This window comes from Physella acuta, unplaced genomic scaffold, assembly GCF_028476545.2.
Source record: "Physella acuta isolate Inbredline_101_S28 unplaced genomic scaffold, ASM2847654v3 ptg000175l, whole genome shotgun sequence".
In the NCBI taxonomy this organism is placed as follows: domain Eukaryota; kingdom Metazoa; phylum Mollusca; class Gastropoda; family Physidae; genus Physella; species Physella acuta.
Window position 1 is genome coordinate 453,603 of NW_026731694.1, and position 8,832 is coordinate 462,434.

Here is an 8,832-nt window from a genome sequence, read left to right on the forward strand (position 1 = left end):
AATCGGTGGAATCAATCGTCAGTATTTAAAATATATTTCTGTGTTTTATGTAAGTAAATTTCCATTTTGCAGCTTGCGGTCCGCGAGGCAAGTGAATGAAAGTTCACACGTTTATGTGACCTCGGCATTTGAAGGGATAGTGTGGTCAACACTGGGCACAGCCGCCTATATTTTCCCTAACATGGGTCAGGTACTCATTAGAGCTGGGTAGACTCAATGACTTTCTACTGACTAAACCTAATTCAAATTTGAGACTTTAGGGTTAGCAGTCTAGCGCTCTACCACTAGGCCAGGCCGTTCCAAATCCTGTCAAACATGAAGATACAAACCTACTTTTAAGACGTAGCTTCTGTATTTTCAGCCCCAAAGTGAAAGTGAAAGTGGAAGAAATTTTCCGGAAAAACCCTACAACGCAAATACAGTGTTCTGCGGTAGCGTCAGGAGAAAACAACTCTTGGTCGTTGATTGAGGAGCCATCTTTGATTTGCTCGCTAACTACTTTACCTCGCACCCCTGGGGGCGGGGGGAGCGGGATTTGATGAAGTCCAGTGCCAGCGGAGGAGACACCGGAAGTGGGCGGGTCTCCCCCCGTGGGGAGGGCCAGTCGTAGTGTCTTGACATGAACGGGTGGGGGGAGGGGGGGGTGAGGTCAGGCGTTTAGCCAAACTAAGGATATTGGTCCAATTTAGGCCGTGTGGGATAACGAAGTACCGCTGACAATGTCGATTATAGGATAGTAGGGATATTAGAGGAGGAGGGGATAACTCTGTTAGTTTAAGAGATGCACAGATCAGTCAGTGTTGACACTATGTAAGACTGTGTCTCTGTCCAAATGTGGACCTTTCCAAAGGACGGAGGCGGGGGAGTTGTGGAGGATAAATTTATAGAATACAAATATACAAATATATGTGAATTTCATTGTCAATGTTATGTTATGACATATTTAGCCAGTGATGAATGGTATGGTTACCTATCAGAATGTGAATTCGTAACTAAAAACATTACCTTAACCATTCTACTGATAGCAAGTAAAAGCAATGATTCCAGAGGCGCAGCGAGGGGGGGGGGGACATATGTTCCCGGGCGCCGAACTTAGGGGGGGGGGGCGGCGCCAAATTGAAAGTTTGAGGGGGGGTGCAAATGAAAAGTTCGAGGGGGGGGGGGTGCAAATCGAAAAGTTTGTCCCCGGGCGCCGGGTAGGGTCGCTACGCCTCTGAGTGATTCTATTGCTGCAAAGTAGGGGGGGTATCAAGTGGACAGCGTAGCAGGGGCGGAACTACCATATCGCCAGACCCCGAATTGCGGGGAGGGGGGGGGGGGCGCCCAGGCCGTTTAGGGGCCTAAAATCCGACTAAAAAGCAATTACTTTGTATTCCAAAATTACATTTTCGTGCACCTTAATAGTGGTTTTGTAAAAAAAAAAAACTTCTACAGGAGTGATGTTCTACAGTAGCTAACCACGCTGTTGCGTAAAAGAAAAAAAAACTACATAAGCTTTAGTGTGCAAGATAAACAACCATTCTAACCACTTCCATGACTTATTTCCCTCTTTTTAAATAGTCATATATATATATATATATATATATATATATATATATATATATATATATATATATATATATATATATATATATATATATATATATATATATATATATATATAGGGGCCTCAACAAATATTTTGCGGGGTGGCCCTTTTTTTCTTGTTCCGCCACTGCAGCATAGCCTAGTAGTAGAGCGCTAGACTGCTAACCTGATTTCGAATCCGCGTTGAAGTTAGTAGACAGTCCCAGAGTCCATCCAGCTCTGATGAGTACCTGACGCACGTTAGGAAAAATAAAGGTGGCTGTGTATAGTGCTGACCACACAATCCCTGCGTATGCTGAGGTCACTCTACTTCACTTGTCCCATGGAGTGTCAAGATTCGAAAAGGTAACTTGACATTACTTTTAGAGGGTAACAGTCTGCTGATACCTTGTTGTTTTGTGTTATGCAAAACACAGGGTTAATGGGTGATCCATTTATGACGTCCACACGTGGGGGGGGGGTGGAGTCCGAAAAAATTAGACTTCTGCGGACGCGTATGGATTTTTATAATGGGAATTAGTGGATTTTTGTGGACGGGGGGGGGGGGGGGGGGGTGTCCAAAATCCCAAAAAATTGTGGACGTCATAAAACCCTTTTGGACCTAACGATCGAAGATGAAGTAAAGTAGAATTTATCTGTTTTTATGACGGCATATAAAGGAGTTCACGTTTGTGTTTGAGTGTGTGTTTATGTTTATGTGTGTTTGTGTTTGTGTTTGTTTGTGGTTATGGTTATGGTTATGGTTATGGTTATGGTTGTATGTGTATGTGTATGTGTATGTGTATGTGTATGTGTATGTGTATGTGTATGTGTATGTGTATGTGTATGTGTATGTGTATGTGTATGTGTATGTGTATGTGTATGTGTATGTGTATGTGTATGTGTATGTGTATGTGTATGTGTATGTGTATGTGTATGTGTATGTGTATGTGTATGTGTATGTGTATGTGTATGTGTATGTGTATGTGTATGTGTATGTGTATGTGTATGTGTATGTGTATGTGTATGTGTATGTGTATGTGTATGTGTATGTGTATGTGTATGTGTATGTGTATGTGTATGTGTATGTGTATGTGTATGTGTATGTGTATGTGTATGTGTATGTGTATGTGTATGTGTATGTGTATGTGTATGTGTATGTGTATGTGTATGTGTATGTGTATGTGTATGTGTATGTGTATGTGTATGTGTATGTGTATGTGTATGTGTATGTGTATGTGTATGTGTATGTGTATGTGTATGTGTATGTGCATGTGCATGTGCATGTGCATGTGCATGTGTATGTGTATGTGTATGTGTATGTGTATGTGTATGTGTATGTGTATGTGTATGTGTATGTGTATGTGTATGTGTATGTGTATGTGCATATGCATGTACATGTGCATGTGCATGTGCATGTGCATGTGCATGTGCATGTGTATTTGTATGTGTATGTGTATTTGTATGTGTATGTGTATGTGTATGTGTATGTGTATGTGTATGTTTATGTGTATGTGTATATGTATGTGTATGTGTTGTGTGTGTTTGTGTTTGTGTTTGTGTTTGTGTATGTGCTTGTGGTTGTATTTGTGTGTGGGTTTGTGTTTGTGTTTGTGTGTGTGTGTGTTTGTGTTTGACAGAGCTGCTGCACCACCACCAACTTTTGTCACAAACAATTCAAGAAGGAAATAGAAGCTTTCCAGGCAACGTAACAGCAAAAGATATGGCCAGAGGCGGGTGGGGGGTGGGGGGGGGGGGGGGGTGGGGGGGAGACACTAAATTTAATTTAGAAATTCTCGGGTTTGGGTTTAAGGTGTGGTGTGGGAGGGGAAGGGGAGGGGGAGGTTGTAGACAGGATGTTGACAGAAGGGAAACGTTGACGGAAATCTTTGCGCAGTTTCGTTTGTGATTGACGGAACGGAAGAGGGGAGGGGGGTGGGGGGCGAGTGATTAACTGTCAAGGTAGGATAGGGATCATATGGGTAAAGTGCGGGAGAATGCTAGGGATAGTGTGGGTAAAGTGCGGGAGAATGGTAGAGATAGTGTGGGTAAAGTGCGGGAGAATGGTAGGGATAGTGTGGGTAAAGTGCGGGAGAATGGTAGGGATAGTGTGGGTAAAGTGCGGGAGAATGGTAGGGATAGTGTGGGTAAAGTGCGGGAGAATGGTAGGGATAGTGTGGGTAAAGTGCGGGAGAATGGTAGGGATAGTGTGGGTAAAGTGCGGGAGAATTGTAGGGATAGTGTGGGTCAGGATTGGGAACGATTTAAATAGGATGGGTTAGAGATTGAGTAATAGTTACGACAGTTTGGGTTTAGGGTTGGAAGATGTTTGGAAAATTGTCGGCAGGGATATGTAGGCAACTTAAAAAGATAGGTATAGAGAAGGTAGTGTTGGTCACAGGCGTAGCGAGGGGGGGGGGGTGCGGACCGCACCGGGTGACACCATTTAGGGGGGGGTGACACCAAGGCAAAAAATAGCAAAATATATAGAGAAAAACTTGAGGGGGAAGGGTGCAAATCGAAAGTTTGAGGGGGGGGGGTGCAAATCAAAAAATTTGAAAGTTTGTCCCCGGGAAGGGTCGCTACACCTCCGGGGGGTGACACCATTCAGTGCCGCACCGGGTGACACCCGACCTCGCTACGCCACTGGTGTTGGTATCCTAACACGTTCAAGACAAAAACAAGTAAATTAGACCCCCGAATATTCGAAGTCAAAGACAGATTTTGGTTTTAAAGGAAAAGATTTCAGAAATGAAAGAAAAAAAAAACAATTAGGCCTACATATAATAATAATAATCATCTCGCACTTTTGAGTGAACACTCCCCCCCCCCTCTCATCATATAACGACAAATCTTAACTCATATTTTTCTACTGCTTGATACACAATACCCCATTCACAGGGAGTGTCCATTGTCCAACACTGGTTGAAACAAAATAGTCCCGAAACATGATTTTAAAAAGAGCCCCATAATGAAAACAGTCTTCGCTGCTTAACTAAGTTAGAGCATCCTCGCCGTGCCTTTAAATCCTCGCGAGATTTCGAGAGATTTAAAACCGCGTGACGTCAGAAAAACGAGAATTGCCCACGGGAGTCCGCGGTAACATTAGCTCCAATAGCAGGGGCAAGTAACTCGCACAATTGCCTGGTTTAACCTGCTCTTGACAAGGGGGAGAATCAATCCTTTCTTTCAGATTTCTTTTTCGTTTGTTGTGAGTGAAACAAGATTTCTGACAAAAGTGATTTGAAGTTTTATTCTTATCATATTAGATCTAGTATTGTTTTATTTATAAAGTTATACTTGCACATCGTTTTCCTTCCAAATTCCAATTTTTTAGGACCTATTTACACACTAAAGACAGTATAACATTTTTTTAGCTTTCCTATAAATATTTTTGTTTCACCGATTTCCAATGATCAGTAGAGTCGTTTCGGTTTCTAGCAATTGGTAGTCACAATGAAAAAAGAAAAAAAAACAATGTCAACTAATGCCCCACCCCCACCCACACACACTATAATTAGTAACACCTCAGCAGTTAGATCAAACAGCACAGAATTTGACGCTTGCCTTGCCTTAACCACACACGGACACCCTCTCCACGCCTCGTCTGACACATCTACCCCCTCTGTCCACTTCACCCTCAGACATAATAACCCCACATTCCCTCTAACTGTTCCAATGACCCCACCACCCACCCCAACAGCAGTTTCGAATATCTATTCCATTTACTTATTTAAAGTTCCAAATCTTGCTTCCTTCCCCTCATCTTTCACACAGCAACCTTTTGAAAACTCAACGCGACCAGTATATAAATAAACACTCTTTCAACAGGTCAACATATTTTGTTTCCCTATATAGAAAATGCTTCAATGTCCCATAGACCCTCCCCAACCCCCCCCCCCCCCCCCCCTTTGAACAATTTTCTTTCCACTCCCCACCCGGACTCCTGACACTTTCATTTGACCTTCACCCCTTTTACTGTTATCCTTTTCAATTTTTTATAAAATGTAAATATTCATTATGTACAATTGCAAAACATTTCGTTTTCATTTGATGTTCGTAATTATGTAAAGAATTTGATGTTGATGTACTTGTTTTAATTGCAAATAAAAGTATTTAAATTTTTTTTTTTAAATTTCAACTAATAGATGCACATCTGAAGATGAAAATAAATCTATTTAAACATTTAAAATAGTAATATTATTTTTTATGTAGTTTTATACACTTCCAAAGACACGAACACCAATTGTATATATAGTAATTAAATGGAGAAAGTAATATGGGATAACAACAACATTATAATAGGGTGTGCAAATTTGATACATTTGTAAGCTTCTTTTACGGTATTTCATTGAAATACCGTAAAAGTTATTAACAGAGTTATAGACAATAATATAATCACACGCACATCATACATACACACACACACAGATATATATGTAACTGGGGTAGGCCTAACTACCAGTTACAAATGATAACGAACGAGAGGCCGAGACACAGTGTTGGTCTGATGCAACCGATGACAGGTGGCTTATTGGGTCGGGCTGATAACAACCTCAAAGCCGGCGCGTGCTATTTTGGGAAACGGTATTCAGACGGCCTGTCAACTTTGATGGATAGGACGCAGATGTTATTTTACGGTCTGTACGTTTGAACTACGCAACTGGTGGTCGGAGATCGAGTACAAGTATCGATTACGGAGGAATACAAGTACAGAGACGAGTACGGATACAAGGCATAAATAGGAGGGCACGGCAGGACTCGTTCTCTCTCTTCCCGTTTCAGCGAGCTCTCTTCCATCTTCATCGCTCGCTTAGATCAGTCAGTCTGTGTGACTATGTCAAGTCGGTTATAGAACGGGTTAGCCGTATTGTGTTAAGGAGGATTATAGACATGTGGATTCAGTTATATAAAGCCTAGTGAAGGACTGTTAGGGGTCAGTTGATTCAGACTATTATTGAGAAGCATTCCTGTTGATTTATTGTGTTATTATGAAGCATTTCTTGATTCATGTAATAAAGGATCAATAGCGAACCTGCATCTTGAGTATCTATACTGTGGTCAATGTTGTCTAGAATGAGTGGTTAAACTCGTTAACACGTGGCACTACAGGCAATTAGGTCTCATTACATGTGGCGTTGCGAGCATGGTAACTGTTGGCTCGTTACAATTGGCGTTGTCGGCAGGATAAATGTTCGCTCGTCACAATTGGCGCTGCGAGCAGGGTAACTGTTGGCTCGTTACAATTGGCGTTGTCGGCAGGATAAATGTTCGCTCGTCACAATTGGCGCTGCGAGCAGGGTAACTGTTGGCTCGTTACAATTGGCGTTGTCGGCAGGATAAATGTTCGCTCGTCACAATTGGCGCTGCGATCAGGATGAATTCAACTAGACTTGCCGTTTAAGGCACCTATAGTCAACCTTGTGCATAACTGTGTTTAGTGTGTGTGTGAATTCGGACATTCAGGAACTGTGAAAATTGAGGAACGAGGAAAAATTTTTCATACACACACGGTAAGAAAGAACTCTCTTTTTTTTTTAGTACTTAAGGAAGAAAATGTCTACTCTGGACGAGAAGCAGACCCATATAGTGGTCCTACCCAGAGAGTCCCATATTAACAAATTTTACGGGGACGGAGACCCAACTTTAACCAACAGGTTCAGTGAAGAGGTCAAAGCGGCCTGGGCCTCGAGACATATGTCACCAGAGGAAAGATTAAGACTGCTGATGGGCAGTATAGGTGAAACGGTTAGGGCAGAGGTTAAGTGCCACGATAGGACCGTCCAATCAGATCCAGATAAGGTGCTGGATCTGATTATGGAGACCTTTGGGGAGAGACGGTCGGGAGTGCAACTGCTATCGGGATTCGTGGGCTTAAAGCAGAGAACGGCGGAGAGTGTGATGGAGTACTCACACAGGATGAACAGGGCCTTTGATTTGGTAAAGGGCAAATCACCGGACATTGATGTACGCCTACTGAGGGACCATTTCATCGAGGGGCTAGCAACCCCGATCTTAAGGAGAGAGTTGAAAGAGGAGGTCCACAGAGACCAGCAGTTGACCTTCCTTCAGGTCAGGAACTCAGCGATCCGCAGGTCCGAGGATGAGGACCAATCGAACTGTTCGGTGGACAAAGTCTCTGTGCCTCAACAGAGACAATCCCCACCCACAGGGGCCGACACGATGGAGACCATGATGGCTCAACTGTTGGCCCACCTAGAGAAGGTTGACCAACGCTTGAAGTGGTTGGAAAGCAGGTCAACAGCTGAGAATCAGGAAAAGAACGGGACAAAACAGGGACGGGTTGGACGGCCGCGTCCTGCCAAGCCATCACTCCAATGGACGGCAGACGGTAGACCAATTTGTTTGTCTTGTTCACAACCCGGACATATGGCACGGTACTGTCCGGTGAAACGATCGCCCTCTGTACGGCAGGTCAAGGCTACAGAGCGGCGAGGTAATGACTTAGTAAACAAAATGACAAAGAAACACAGTAAGGAGAAAAAGAAAGGCAAAACACAACTAATGAAAAAAATGAACTGTGAAATGAACTTGAATGTTGAAAAGTTTCAAGTGAACAATTTGTTGGTAGAGAAAAATGATGATAAGAAGAAAATTGGTAGACTTAATAAAGGAATTCAAAGTCTAACCAGGAAACTGGATAGGAAAAGTTCATGCAAATTAAAAGCACAGGAGAAATGTTCATCTTTAGAGTGTCTGTTATCGGAAGAAGTAAATAAAAATAGTGGACAACAGAACAGTGTTGGCAAACTAGAAAAATTATCAGATATTGAAAAAGAACTTCAAATTACAGCAAGGCTGGGATCCATCGAACAGCGATGGGCAGCAGAATTGGCACTCGTTGACCTAGAGAGAAAACATCGCCCGGGGCGGTCCAATGGCAATGCGGACGCTTTATCAAGGAATCCTTACGAGACACCGGGTGATGAGGAAGAAACACTGACAGGAATATGTGAGGTCAGAGCGTCAACAGATATCCCTCATGGGGTACAAGTGATGCAAAACGGGCAGACCGGGGTGGAGCACATATCCACGGAACCCGAACATATGGACAGTAGTGATTTTAATTGCCTTAATCACCAAAAGATAAGAGATGCCCAGAGAACGGATAGTGGCTTACAACCGCTATTGAAACACGTCCAGGAACAAAAATTCCCAAGGAAAAGGGAAAGAGAACAATTTGGTCGAGAAACAAAGAAAATACTGAGTCAGTGGAACCGTCTCAGTATAAAGGATGGTGTTCTC